General features: G+C 40.1%; 1 pseudogene; it reads left to right on the top strand.

The window, feature by feature from the left end:
* The first annotated feature begins 13500 nt into the window (after positions 1-13500).
* LOC108582237 lies at positions 13501-14101 on the top strand (annotated as a pseudogene).
* The last annotated feature ends 299 nt before the right edge of the window (positions 14102-14400 follow it).

The following is a 14400-nucleotide window of genomic DNA, read 5'->3' as shown; positions in this document are numbered from 1 at the left end:
TAGATGGGTAGATTGCAAAAATTTTCTCTCATTCTGTAGGTTGCCTGTTCACTCTGATGGTAATTTCTTTTCTGTGCAGAAGCTCTTTGGTTTAGTTAGATCCCATTTGTCTATTTTGGCTTTTCTTGCCATTGCTTTTGGTGTTTTAGTCATGAAGTCTTTGCCCATACCTATGTCCTGAATGGTATTGCCTAGGTTTTCTAGGGTTTCTATGGTTTTAGGTCTAACATTTAAGTCTTTAATCCATCTTTAATTAATTTTTGCATAAGGCCTAAGGAAGGGATCCAGTTTCAGCCTCCTACATAGGGCTAGCCAGTTTTCCCAGCACCATTTATTAAATAAGGAATCCTTTCCCCATTTCTTTTGTTTGTCAGGTTTGTCAAAATCAGATGGTTGTAGACGTGTGGTGTTATTTCTAAGGCTTCTGTTCTGTTCCATTGGTCTACATCTCTGTTTTGGTACCAGCACCATGCTGTTTTGGTTACTGTAGCCTTGTAGTATAGTTTGAAGTCAGGTAGTGTGATGCCTCCAGCTTTGTTCTTTTTACTTAGGATTGTCTTGGCTATGTGGGTTCTTTATTGGTTCCATATGAACTTTAAAGTAGTTTTTTCCAATTCTGTGAAGAAAGTCATTGGTAGCTTGATGGGGATGGCATTGAATCTATAAATTACCTTGGGCAGTATGGCCATTTTCACGATATTGATTCTTCCTATCCATGAGCATGGAATGTTCTTCCATTTGTTTGTGTCCTCTTTTATTTCATTGAGCAGTGGTTTGTAGGTCCTTCACATCCCCTGTAAGTTGGATTCCTAGGTATTTTATTCTCTTTGAAGCAATTGTGAATGGGAGTTCACTTGTGATTTGGCCCTCTATTTGTCTGTTATTGGTGTATAGGAATGCTTGTGATTTTTGCACACTGATTTTGTACCCTGAGACTTTGCTGAAGTTGCTTATCAGCTTAAGGAGATTTTGGGCTGAGATGATGGGGTTTTCTAAATATACAATCATGTCATCTGCAAACAGGGACAATTTGACTTCCTCTTTTCCTAATTGAATAATGTTTATTTCTTTCTCTTGCCTAATTGCCCTGGCCAGAACTTCCAACACTAGTGGAATAGGAGTGGTGAGAGAGGGCATCCCTGTCTTGTGCCAGTTTTCAAAGGGAGCACTTCCAGTTTTTGCCCATTCAGTATAATATTGGCTGTGGGTTTGTCATAAATAGCTCTTATTATTTTGAGATCCCTCCCATCAATACCTAGTTTATTGCGAGTTTTTAGCGTGAAGGGCTGTTGAATTTTGTCAAAGGCCTTTTCTGCATCTATTGAGATAATCATGTGGTTTTTGTCTTTGTTTTTGTTTATGTGATGGATCATGTTTATGAATTTGCATATGTTGAATCAGCCTTGCATCCCAGGGATGACGCCAACTTGATCTTGATGGATAAGCTTTTGATGTGCTTCTGGATTCAGTTTACCAGTATTTAATGAGGATTTTTGTATAGATGTTCATCAGGGATATTGGTCTAAAATTCTCTTTTTTTTGTGTGTCTCTGCCAGGCTTTGGTATCAGGATGATGCTGGCCACATAAAACGAGTTAGGAAGGATTCCTTCTTTTTCTGTTGATTGGAATAGTTTCAGAAGGAATGGTACCAGCTCTTCTTTGCACCTCTGGTAGAATTCAACTGTGAATCCGTCTGGTCCTGGGCTTTTTTTGGCTGGTAGGCTATTGATTATTGCCTCAATTTCAGAGCCTGTTGTTGGTCTATTCAGGGATTCAACGTCTTCCTGGTTTAGTCTTGGGAGGGTGTACATTTCCAGGATTTATCCATTTCTTCTAGATTTTCTAGTTTACTTGCATAGAGGTGTTTATAGTATTCTCTGATGGTAGTTTGTATTTCTGTGGGATTGGTGGTGATATCACTTTTATCATTTTTTATTGCATCTATTTGATTCCTCTCTTTTCTTCTTTATTAGTCTTGCTAGTGGTCTATCAATTTTGTTGATCTTTTCAAAAAACCAGCTCCTGGATTCATTGATTTTTTGAAGGGTTTTTTGTGTCTCCATCTCGTTCAGTTCTGCTCTGATCTTAGTTATTTCTTGCCTTCTGCTAGCTTTTGAATTTGTTTGCTCTTGTTTCTCTAGTTCTTTTAATTGTGATACTAGGGTGTCAATTTTAGATCTTTCCTGCTTTCTCTTGTGGGCATTTAGTGCTATAAATTTCCCTCTACACACTGCTTTAAATATGTCCCAGAGATTCTGGTACATTGTGTCTTTGTTCTCATAGGTTTCAAAGAAAATCTTTATTTCTGCCTTCATTTCATTATGTACCCCGTAGTCATTCAGGAGCAGATTGTTCAGTTTCCATGTAGTTGTGTGGTTTTGAGTGAGTTTCTTAATCCTGAGTTCTAATTTGATTGCACTGTGGTCTGAGAGACGGTTTGTTGTGATATCTGTTCTTTTGCATTTGCTGAGGAGTGCTTTATTTCCAACTATGTGGTCAATTTTGGAATAAGTGTGATATGGTGCTGAGAAGAATGTATATTCTGTTGATTTGGAGTGGAGAGTTCTATAGATGTCTATTAGGTCTGCTTGGTGCAGAGCTGAGTTCAGGTCCTGGATATCCTTCTTAATCTTCTGTCTCATTGATCTGTCTAATATTGATAGTAGGGTGTTAAAGTCTCCCATTATTATTGTGTGGGAGTCTAAGTCTCTTTGTAGGTCTCTCAGGACTTGCTTTATGAATCTGCATGCTCCTGTATTGGGTGCATATATATTTAGGATAGTTAGCTCTTCTTGTTGAATTGATCCCTTTACCATTATGTAACGGCCTTCTTTGTCTCTTTTGATTTTTGTTGGTTTAAAGTCTGTTTTATCAGAGACTAGGATTGCAACCTGTGCATTTTTTTGCTTTCCATTTGCTTGGTAGATCATCCTCCATGCCTTTATTTTGAGCTTATGTATATCTCTGCATGTGAGATGGGTCTCCTGAATACAGCACACTGATGGCTCTTGACTCTATTCAATTTGCTAGTCTGTGTCTTTTAATTGGAGCATTTAGCCCGTTTACTTTGAAGGTTAACATTGTTATGTGTGAATTTGATCCTATCATTATGATATTAGCTGGTTGTTTTGCCTGTTAGTTGATGCAGTTTCTTCCTAGCATGGATGGTCTTTACAATTTGGTATATTTTTGCAGTGGTGGGTACTGATTGTTCCTTTCCATGTTTAGTGCTTCCTTCAGGAGCTCCTGTTAGGCAGGCCTGGTGGTGACAAAATCTCTAAGCATTTGCTTGTCTGTAAAGGATATTATTTCTCCTTCACTTATGAAGCTTAATTTGGCTGGATATGAAATTCTAGGTTGAAAATTCTTTTCTTTGAGAATGTTGAATATTGGCCCCCACTCTCTTCTGGCTTGTAGAGTTTCTGCCGAGAGATCTGCTGTTAGTCTGATGGGCTTCCCTTTGTGGGTAACCCGACCTTTCTCTCTGACTGCCCTTAGCATTTTTTTCTTCATTTCAACCTTGGTGAATCTGACAATTATGTGTCTTGGGGTTGCTCTTCTTGAGGAGTGTCTTTGTGGTGTTCTCTGTATTTCCTGAATTTGAATGTTGGCCTGCCTTGTTAGGTTGGGGAAGTTCTCCTGGATAATATCCTGCAGAGTGTTTTCCAACTTGGTTCCATTCTCCCCGTCACTTAGAGGTACACCAATTAAACGTAGATTTGGTCTTTACACATAGTCCCATATTTCTTGGAGGTTTTGTTCATTTCTTTTTTCTCTAAACTTCTCTTCTTGCTTCATTTCATTCATTTGATCTTCAATCACTGATACTCTTTCTTCCACTGAAGCTCATGCATGTGTCATGTAGTTCTTGTGCCATGGTTTTCAGCTCCATCAGGTCATTTAAGGTTTCCTCTACATTTTTTATTCTAGTTAGCCATTCGTCTAATCTTTTTTCAAGGTTTTAGCTTCCTTGTGATGGGTTCGAACATCCTCCTTTAGCTCGGAGAAGTTTGTTATTACCAACCTTCTGAAGCCTACTTCTGTCAGCTCATCAAAGTCATTCTCTCTCCAGCTTTGTTCCATTGCTGGTGAGGAGCTGTGATCCTTTGGAGGAGAAGAGGTGCTCTGGTTTTTAGAATTTTCAGCTTTTCTGCTCTGGTTTCTCCCCATCTTTGTGGTTTTATCTACCTTTGGTCTTTGATTATGGTGACCTACAGATTGGGTTTTGGTGTGGATGTCCTTTTTGTTGATGTTGATGCTATTCCTTTCTGTTTGTTAGCTTTCCTTCTAACAGTCAGGTCCCTCAGCTGCAGGTCTGTTGGAGTTTGCTGGAGGTCCACTCCAGACCCTGTTTACCTGGGTGTCACCTGCAGAGGCTGCAGAACAGCAAATATTGCAGAACAGCAAATATTGCTGCCTGATCCTTCCTCTGGAAGCTTCATCTCAGAGGGGCACCCAGCTGTATGAGGTGTTAGTTGGCCCCTACTGAAAGTTGTCTCCCAGTTAGGCTACACGGGGGTCAGAGACCCACTTAAGGAGGCAGTCTGTCCATTCTCAGAGCTCAAACACCATGCTGGGAGAACCACTGTTCTCTTCAGAGCTGTCAGACAGGGATATTTAAGTCTGCAGAAGTTTCTGCTGCCTTTTGGTAAGGTATGCCCTGCCCCCCAGAGGTGGAGTCTACAGGGCCTCGTTGAGGTGAGGTGGGATCCACCCAGTTTGAGCTTCCCAGCTGCTTCATTTACCTACTCAAGCCTCAGCAATGGCAGATGCCCCTTCCATAGCCAGGCTGCCGCCTTGCAGTTCAATCTTGGACTGCTGTGCTAGCAGTGAGCAAGGCTCTGTGGGCATGGGACCTGCTGAGCCAGGTGTGGGATATAATCTCCTGGTGTGCTGTTTGTAAAGACAGTTGGAAAAGTGCAGTATTTGGGTAGCAATGTCCCAATTTTCCATAGTCTGTTACAGCTTCCCTTGGCTAGGAAAGGGAAATCCCCTGACTCCTTGCACTTCCCGGGTGAGGCGATGTCCTGCCCTGCTTTGGCTCACCCTCCATGGGCTGCACCCACTGTCCAACCAGTCCCAGTGAGATGAACCAGGTACCTCAGTTGGAAATGCAGAAAGCACCCATCTTCTGCATCAATTACAACTGGGAGCTGCAGACCAGAGCTGTTCCTATTCAGCTGTCTTGGAACAACTATTGAGACCTTTCACTTCTTTAGTTAATTCCTAGATATTTAGTTTTATGTGTGGCTATTATAAGTGGGGTAACTTTTTTATTTCTTTTTCAGATTGTTCACTGTTGGCATATAGAAATGCTACTGATTTTGGTTATGTTGATTTTGTATCCTGCAACTGAATTTGTTCATTTTTAATAGGTTTCTTGTGTAATCTTTAGATTTTTCCAAATATAGGATCATACCATCCACAAACAAGGATGCTTTCACTTATTTTCTAATTTGGATGCCCTTTATATCTTTCTCTTGTCTGATTGCTCTAGCTAGGACTTCCAGTACTGTGTTGGATAACAGTGATATCAGTGGGCATCCTTGTCATGTTCCAGATCTTAGAGGAGAGGATTTCAGTTTTCCCCTATTAGGTATGATACTAGCTGTAGGTCTGTTGTATATGGCTTTTATTATGTTAACTTATACTCCTTCTATACTCAGTTTTTTGTGGGGTTTTATCATGAAGGAATGTTGAATTTTATCAAATCCTTTTTCAGCATCAATTGAAATAATCATATGGTTTTTATCCTTCATTCTGTTGATATATCACATTGACTGATTTGATATGTTGAACTGTCTTTGCGAAGCATTTGGTATGTTGAGCCATTCTTGCGTCCCAGGGATAAATCCCACTTGGTCATGATGAATGATCTTTCTAATGTATTGTTGAATTTGGTTTGCTATTACTTTGTTGAAAAAACTTGCATTAATATTTATCAGAGATTCTGGCCTGTAGTTTCCTTATATTGATGTGTCTTTATCTGGTTTTGGTATCGGGGTAATACTGGCCTCATAGAATGAGTTTGGAAGTATTTCCTGCTCCTCTAGCTTTTTGAAATAGTTTGAGTAGGATTGATATTAGTTATTCCTTAAATGTTTTGTAGAATTCATCAGTGAAGCCATCGGGTCCTGGGCTTTTCTTTACTGGGAAAGTTTTTGTTATGGCTTTGATCTCACTCCTTGTTACTGGTTTGTCCAGGTTTTGGATTTCTTCCTGGTTCAATCTTGGTAGATTGTATGTGTTCAGAAATTTGTCCATTTGTTCTAGATTTTCTAATTTATTGGCATATAGTTGCTCATAGTAACTTCTAATGAACCTTTGAATTTCTGCTGTATTAGTTGTAATGTCTCCTTTTTCATTTCTGAGTTTATTTATTTGTATCTTCTCTCTTTTTTTTCTTAGTCTGACTCAAAGTTTGTCAATTTTGTTTAACTTTTCAAAATCCAACTTTTTGTTTCATTGATCTTTTGTATTTTTTCACTTCAATTTCATTAATTTCCACTCTCATCTTTATTATTTCTTTTCTTCTACTAATTTTGGGTTTGGTTTGTTCTTGCTCTTCTCATTGCTTAAGATGCATCATTAGGTTGTTTATTTGAAGCTTTTTTTTCTGTTTTCTTGATGTAGGCACTTACAGCTATAAACATCCCTCTTAGTCCTGGTTTTGCTGTATGTCATAGGTTTTGGTATGTTGTGTTTCCATTATCATTTGTTTCAAGAAAATTTTCAGTTTCCTTCTTTATTTCTTCATTGACCCACTGGTCATTCAGGAGCATATTGTTTAATTCCATGTGTTTGCATAGTTTTCAAAATTTCTCTTGTTATTAATCTCTAGTTTTCCATTGTGGTCAGAGAAAATGCTTGATATTATTTAAATTTTTTTGAATGTTTTAAGACTTGTTTTGTGACCTAACATATGGCCTATCCTTGAGAATGATGCCTGTGCTAAGAAAAAGAATGTGTAGTCTGAAGCCATTGGATGAAATGTTCTGTAAACATCTATTAGATCCATTTGGTCTGTAGTGCAGATTAAGTCTAATGTTTCTTTGTTGATTTTCTGTCTAGAAGATCTGTCTAATGCTGAAAGTCGAGTGTCTCAAAGTCTCCAGCTATTATTGCATTGGGATCTATCTCTCTTTTTAGCTCTAGTAACATGTGCTTTGTGTATCTGGGTGATCCAGTGTTGCGTATGTATATATTTAAAATTGTTATATCCTCTTGCTGAATTGACTCCTTTATCATTAGTGATCTTCTTTGTAGCTTCCTACAGTTTTTGTTTTGAAATCTATTTTGTCTGATGTATACTTTCTCCCGCTCTTTCCTGGTTTCCATTGGTGTGGAATGTCTTTTTCCGTCCCTTTATTTTTAGTCTATATGTGTTTTTATAGGGAAAGTGTGTTTCTTGTGGGCAGCAGATCAATGGGTCTTGTTTTTTCATCCATTCAGCCAGTCTTTGTCTTTTGATTAGAAAGTTTAGTCCATTTGCATTCAATAACGTTATTGATAAGTAAGAACTTACTCCTTCCATTTTGTTAGTTGTTTTCTGATTATTTTATGGTCTTCTCTTCCTTCTTTCTTTCCTTTCTGTCTTCCTTTAGTGAAGGTGATTTTCTCTGGTGATATGATTTAGTTTCTTGCTTTTTATTTTTTTGTGTCTCCATTGTATGTTTTTTGGTTTGAGGTTACCATGAAGCTTACAAATACTATCTTATAACCCTTATTTTAACCTCATAACAACATAACACTGTTTGCATAAACAAGCAAAAAATTAAAAATAAGAACTCTATGCCATAACTTTGTTTCCCTGCTTTTTAACTTTTTGCTGTTTCTATTTATATCTTGTACTATGATATGGAGTTAAAACCAGGTACTATGAGGGCTCGCCTGATTTTTGGTTCTTATGAAGGTGTTTTTTCTGTATAGATAGTTGTTAACTGGGTGTCCTTGCAGGGGGGATGATAGGTGGAGCCTTCTATTTCAACATCTTGCTGCTGCTGCTGCTGCAGCTCCTCCTCTTCCTCCTCCTCCTCCTCCTCCTTCTTCTTCTGTTATTATTATTATTTCCCTTTACCAATTAGGAAACTGAAGCAAAAAAGGGGTTAAACAATTTATCTGTGGTGGCACAGGTAGTAACCTTTAGAGCTGGGAGTCAAATCCAGGCATTTTGCCTCCAGTATTTGTGCTTTAAGCGCTCCATGGCTTCACTGCTTACATTCACAAATAATAGATTATTATTCCTTTAGGCTTGGGCTGGGGCCACTTTCACATTTACAGTGCCATAGGGATTGGGACAGGAAGAGAATGACATAGTTTCCACTGAAACCTTATGCTTGCTAATTTCCCACCTTTCCTCCCTTCTTGAACACATACCACGTCCTTGGGTTGGAGCCCCTTCTCCACTCACATTGGACATAGAATCACTTGTCCAATCAGGTGAAAAACGAAGGATGCCCTGGAATTAATTTGTGAAGGGGTGTGTGTGTGTGTGTGTGTGTGTGACAGAGAGAGAGAGAGAGAGAGAGAGAGTGTGTGTGTGCATGGTGGGGAGTTCCAGGTAGACAGAACTGTGAATGTAAAGCCTCTATTTTTGAGTCCACAGAAAGCGTCTATTTCATGAGTATTATTCTACATAATACAGTGAACACATTGTGTCAACTCATTAATGCAAAGTAAAATTGGAAATTTTGTTTCTTTAAAAAAATATGAACTAATAAACTTTGCTAAACTCTTTTCTCTGCACCTATCAGAATTTGTAGGAGGCAAGTGCACACAGTCACTGTCATGTGACACTTCTCTTGTACAAGCTCCTCTTCCACTTTCTCTACAGGCACATAATAAAATTCTCTTTTCTCCATAATATATGAAACTGGGAGTGTACTGGTGACATTTTGCAATATGGTATAACAACTGGTGAGTTTGGGAAGTAATGATGTAATTGAATTAGGCAAAACTGCTAAAATTCGTATTTTTTCCCGTGGCGTTCTGCCAACATTTCATTTTCTGTAATTCTGCAGAAGTAATATGAAACAAAATTGGACTTTTTCATCAACTGGAGAAATTGAAACATGTTTATCTAGTTGTGGTGGCATGCAAGATATTTTTTTGAGGCTTCAAGTTAGAAGGGAGTCAGAAATTTTGATGCTTTTTTGAAATTCTTGAAAAAGCCCTCAAATGAAAGTGGTAAGTAAATGACCATTAAGAAATCGTGAAATGGTAGTTTCTAGAAAGTGAAGAATCTTGGTAAACCAAAGTTGTTCTTAATAACAGAGATTAGAGGCCACATGGCAATGATAGTAATAAAGCAACAAAAATACTGCTGCCCCAGACACTCTCCCGCAGCTTCAGAGAGGTGGACTGATCTGAGCACTGAGAACATTTAAGTGTGGGAAATGTTTTACTCCAGCTTTAACTTCTTAATACAAGCTCCCGTTCCATGTGTCCCACTCAGGTCAACTGCCAGCACCACCAAAGCCCTTAAAAGTTTACTTGTCTTAATGACTTCAATTCTCCCCTCCTCCTGGGCACCCATCATCCCTGACTCAAACCTGTAGACAAGCCAGACCATGTTCTGTCTCTTCAGAAAAGGAGCAGCCTGAACCATTCTACCCACTTCCAGCCTGGCTTCTAAATCTGGGGTCTCTTTGATAATATTCTCAGCCCAGTGGAGAGGAAAGCCTACTGGGGACAGCTAAAATTTGGCTTATCCTTCCTAGCACAGCCAGTCCAGAAGCCATGGGCCTGGAGATGGAATGGGTCCAAGTTCTCCCAAAGGCTTTTGTCTGAGAAACACTGGCTTAACTATAAAACAGCATTCTCTGCTGAGCTGAGAAATAGCTCCCCTGCCACCACCACCCAGGGAAGTCCATAGTAAGAATGCTTAGGAAATGGAAGAGGAACAGGTTAGAAGCCTGGGTGATTTTCAAGGGTGCTAAGTGGAAATCTTATATTTTTGTGATTACGAAAAAAGTTTCAGTCACATTCAAGTTCAGGTGTAGTCAGTGCCTAAATGTAGACATGAGGTCTTCAACTGGGATGCATGAAATTCTTGAAATTGTACATAAAGGTGTATGGTTGGGGGGTGTGTAAGCATGGGTGTAAGCGTGTGTGCATGTGTAAGCATTTTTTGAAAACAGAATCCGTATCCTCTATTGATTTCTCAAAGGAGTCTGCAACACCTCCTTCACCTCCACTGCCACCAAAGTTAAGAACCAGTGACTTAAAGGGATTGTAGACTTTTCTTCAGCTGGAAAGAATCTTGGATGGTATTTAGTTCATTTTTGCTCCCTTTAAAAGTTTTCTGATAAAAAATTGAGTCTGATTAGCATAGGCTGTTTTATAAATGTTGAAGTCTTCTAGGCTTTTTCTCTTCTGAAACACCTTCCAGATGGGTCTTGGAACATGCCTTGTGATGACATCAAGTAGGGCTGTGGTGATGGATCTACCCGTGTAAATGCATCTACACATGATCGTCTACCCGTGTGTGCCAGAAGGGCTGCTGAGGGGGTGGCAGGCACACTCCTGTCCTCTGGTTTATTTTCTTGTGTTTTAACTTGGAGCACAAAGATAGGACTGTGGTTCAGAACTCCAAGCCCCTTCATTTCAAAGGGAACTAGTGAGATTCATCCTTATGAGAAGAACCTGGCAAGTCCCCACAAATGACTTCACTGTGATGATTTTCATGACCCAACTTTACCCTGAATATTACAAATTTATTTCTTTTGCTTTTATGCTTAAAGCAGCTCAACAATGCATAATTCAAGATGATTATGGCTTGCAAAACCCTGTTTTCTCAACACAAATACTTAAAAAAGAAATCAGCTTGATACTTGGCACCCTTCACTGCAGCTGGGTTCACTGCTCCCAAGTCAGGTGTTTCTATTCAGTGAATGGAAGTTATGTATTAAGAGCAGAATGAGAAAACCACAGAATTCCAAATCTCCACATAAGATTTCGCTGGGGCAAGATATAAAGCAGAATAGTCAGTTGATTCTTTCAACGTCTAAGTTAGAAGTGAGGCATTCTTATTAAGGCCTTTTATTAAGTAGAGTAGAAAATACTTGGCAACCATTGGCTGTAAGGGTGGAGGTGAGGGGAGAAGTTAAAGATGACTCCCAGGCTTCCGATTTGGTAATCGAGGCCCACGAATGGAAGAAACTTGGGGAGATATAAATGGGCCCCATTATGGATATGTTGCATTTGGATTCAGGTGGGTAATTTGGTGTGCAGTTCAATATGAGGGTCTGAAGGAATGAGTTGGGCTAGAGATAGAATTTGGGAGCTATCAGTAAACCTACAGCCTACATACCACTGGGAGTTAAAGAAGAGAGTTTCAAAAAGGAGAACAATGATGCCAAGTATCTCAGAGGAGTCAACTAGGAAAGAACAAACTGTTCCCTGGGTTAAACAATGAGGAAGTCATTGATGACTTTAGGACAAGCAGTTTCTGTGGATTTGAAGAGGCAGAAGCCAAGTCATATCTGATGAAGGACTGGATGGACAGCAAAGAAGTGGCAAAGCTGAATGGTGACCTCTCCAGAAGCCCAGATATAAAGAAGACAAATAGGAGTGATAGCTGAAGAAGGAATGTAGAATGGTGAGAGTTTTGCCTATTATTTTTTAGATTTAAAGAGACTTGAATATGATGAGAATAAACCAGAAGGAGGGAGAAGTTGAAGAAACAGGAGAGAAAATGAATCTTTGATGGAACAAATTCCTGGATGGATATGGAGAAGAGTAAATTCAAGAGCACCGTGGTGACACATTTGTCCTCCAAAACACCCAGGAAGGAAAATAGAGATGCAGATAAGCTTGTGAGTGATAAGCTTCCCACTGAGGAAGCTCATCCCTGGTCATCTCAGTTTTATCAGTTAAAGAAAGTAGGGGTACTGAGGATAGGCTAGGGAGCGTGAGAAGAACAGCAAAAGTTTGGACCTATCATGGAGAAGAGGGGAAAAGGGTAACTGACCAGGGACACAGATACAGATGGCTAGAAGCACTGGGGACCAAGATGAGACTGGAAATCCTAAATGTATAATAGTAGCACCAGTCCACCTAGCTATGTGTATTTCTCTGACACTTGGCTACATTGGGTAGCATGGAAGAAGATGGATATGTTTGGGTTAATCCAGGGTTGGAGATTTATAAGACTGTTGTACCCAGTCCGTTTATTTCCCAAAGAAGTCCACCAGAGACTGCAGTCAAAGCCAAGCGACAAGGATCTTTATTGCAGGTTCGAACCTGGACCCCCGACCGAGTGTCGAGCGAGAGCCCTGAGGAGGGTTAGGAACTGTCTTTTATAGTCAGCAGTAAACAAGTACAGAGTCATAGGGGTCTTTTTGAACGACGCAAGCTTGGGATTGGTTGATATTTGAACAGTGCGAGTTGGCTGTTCTTGATTGGTTCCTGCCATCTCCCGCCATCCGAGCTATTTCAGTTACTCTTCTGACATGTTTATGACCTCTGGCAGGGATTTTCCTAACCGGTTTGTCCCGGCTTCAGTTCCGGGAGCCAACTGTATTGTTCCTCCCACAAGACAGGTTAATAGAAGGGGGTAAAAGAGATAAGGAAGCTGGGTTTTCTGGGTAGAAAGTAGTTGAAGTGATAAGAATGGGACCTGGGCAGGAGAAGGAAGAAATGAAACAGGAACGGATGATACAAAACAGAAGTCTAGGGTAAAATGAAGTATACAAGTTGCTGAAGAGCTTACGAAGATCAAAGAACAGGTATAATCAGAGTAGGGATGAAAAGTTCTAGAAAGACAGGATAGTATGGTCAGAGAATTCCTGGAATAAAATGTTGTGGGTTTTCTTCCAAAACATTTTACCACTATTTTCATGTTACGCTGTAAGTTTGAAAAATGCATTACAAGGTCATCTGTGGGGAAAAGAAAAAGATCAGCCTGTTACTGTGTCTATATAGAAAGAAGTAGACATAAGAGACTCCATTTTGTTCTGTATTTGAGATGCTGTTAATCTGTGACCCTACCCCCAACCTTGTCCTTGCAAGAGACATGTGCTGCGGTGACTCAAGGTTTAATGGATTTTGGGCTGTGCAGGATGTGTCTTTGTTAAACAAGTGCCTGAAGGCAGCTTGCTGGTTAAAAGTCATCACCATTCCCTTAATTTCAACTACCCAGGGACACGTACATGGCCAAAGGTCGCAGGGACCTCTGCCTAGGAAAGCTAGGTATTGTCCAAGGTTTCTCCCCATGTGATAGGCTGAAACAATGCTGCTAAAAGGTTTATGGAGATGTTTGCATATGCATCTCAAGGCACAGCATTTTCCTTTAAACTTATTCATGTCACAGAGATTTTTGTTCATATGTCTTACTGCTGATTTCCTCCCTACAATGATCCTATTGTCCTACCACTCCCTTATCTTTAAGATGGTAAAGATAATTATCAATAAATACTAAGGGAACTCAGAGACCGGTGCCGGCGTGGGTCCTCTGTAAGCTGAGCGCCGGTCCCCTGGGCCCACTTTTTCTTTCTCTATACTTTGTCTCTGTGTCTCATTTCTTTTCTCAAGTCTCTCATTCCACCTAACGAGAAACACTCACAGGTGTGGAGGGGCAGGCCACTCCTTCAGTCATCTCCAGGCGTTGTGGAACGGAGTGGCCAACCTCCTTCAGAGCAACATGCCCAAGTCTTATTCTATCTACTGCAATACATAGCTCTCCCACAACTCTCCATCTGTGAGAAAGGCCCACTTCAGTGGTAGGAAACACAAAGAGAATGTGAAAGACTACTACCAGAAATGGATGGAAGAACAGGTTCAGAACCTGATTGCCTAAACAATGGTTGCATTTCAACGAGGAAAGATACTTCCTACTCTATTCTCTGCTCTCCTCTGCAGGGGCAATGATACCACCTCCCCCCAGCCTTCCAGGTCCTCTTTGCCCAAGTATAATGCCAGCACCCCATATGGGAGCCCTCCCATGATGCCAGTGATGGGCCTCCTTTTCATAGGATGATGCCAGTGGGACTTGCTCCTGGAATGAAGCCACCCATGGGAGGCCACATGTCAATGATGAGGCCTCCTGCCTGTCCCATGATGGTGCCTGCTTGGCCTAGAATGACTTGACCAGATGGTTAAGGATAGTGCAGAGGCCTTGTATATCAGGTTTATATTACTTGTTCTACTTCATTAGGAGACCATGGTGCTGTGACTCTGGGTGTTTTCTTAACAGCATGATAAGGAAGACTTTCTTTTCTTATCAAAGAGAGAATAGTTTTGGAGGGGAGAAGTGGGACCAAAAAAAGTAGTTTTTATTTGTATTGTGAAATGTGAAAATAAAATTATTAACTCTTTTCATAAAAAAGAAACTACAACAACCAAAAAAACCCCAAAGTGTATTACAAGTGAAAGTATATATGTTTGGTAACTTAAATTTA

Source organism: Papio anubis, chromosome 13 (genome assembly GCF_008728515.1).
Source record: "Papio anubis isolate 15944 chromosome 13, Panubis1.0, whole genome shotgun sequence".
In the NCBI taxonomy this organism is placed as follows: Eukaryota; Metazoa; Chordata; class Mammalia; order Primates; family Cercopithecidae; genus Papio; species Papio anubis.
The sequence above is the reverse complement of the archived record's forward strand: the minus strand, read 5'-3'. Positions and strand labels throughout refer to the sequence as shown.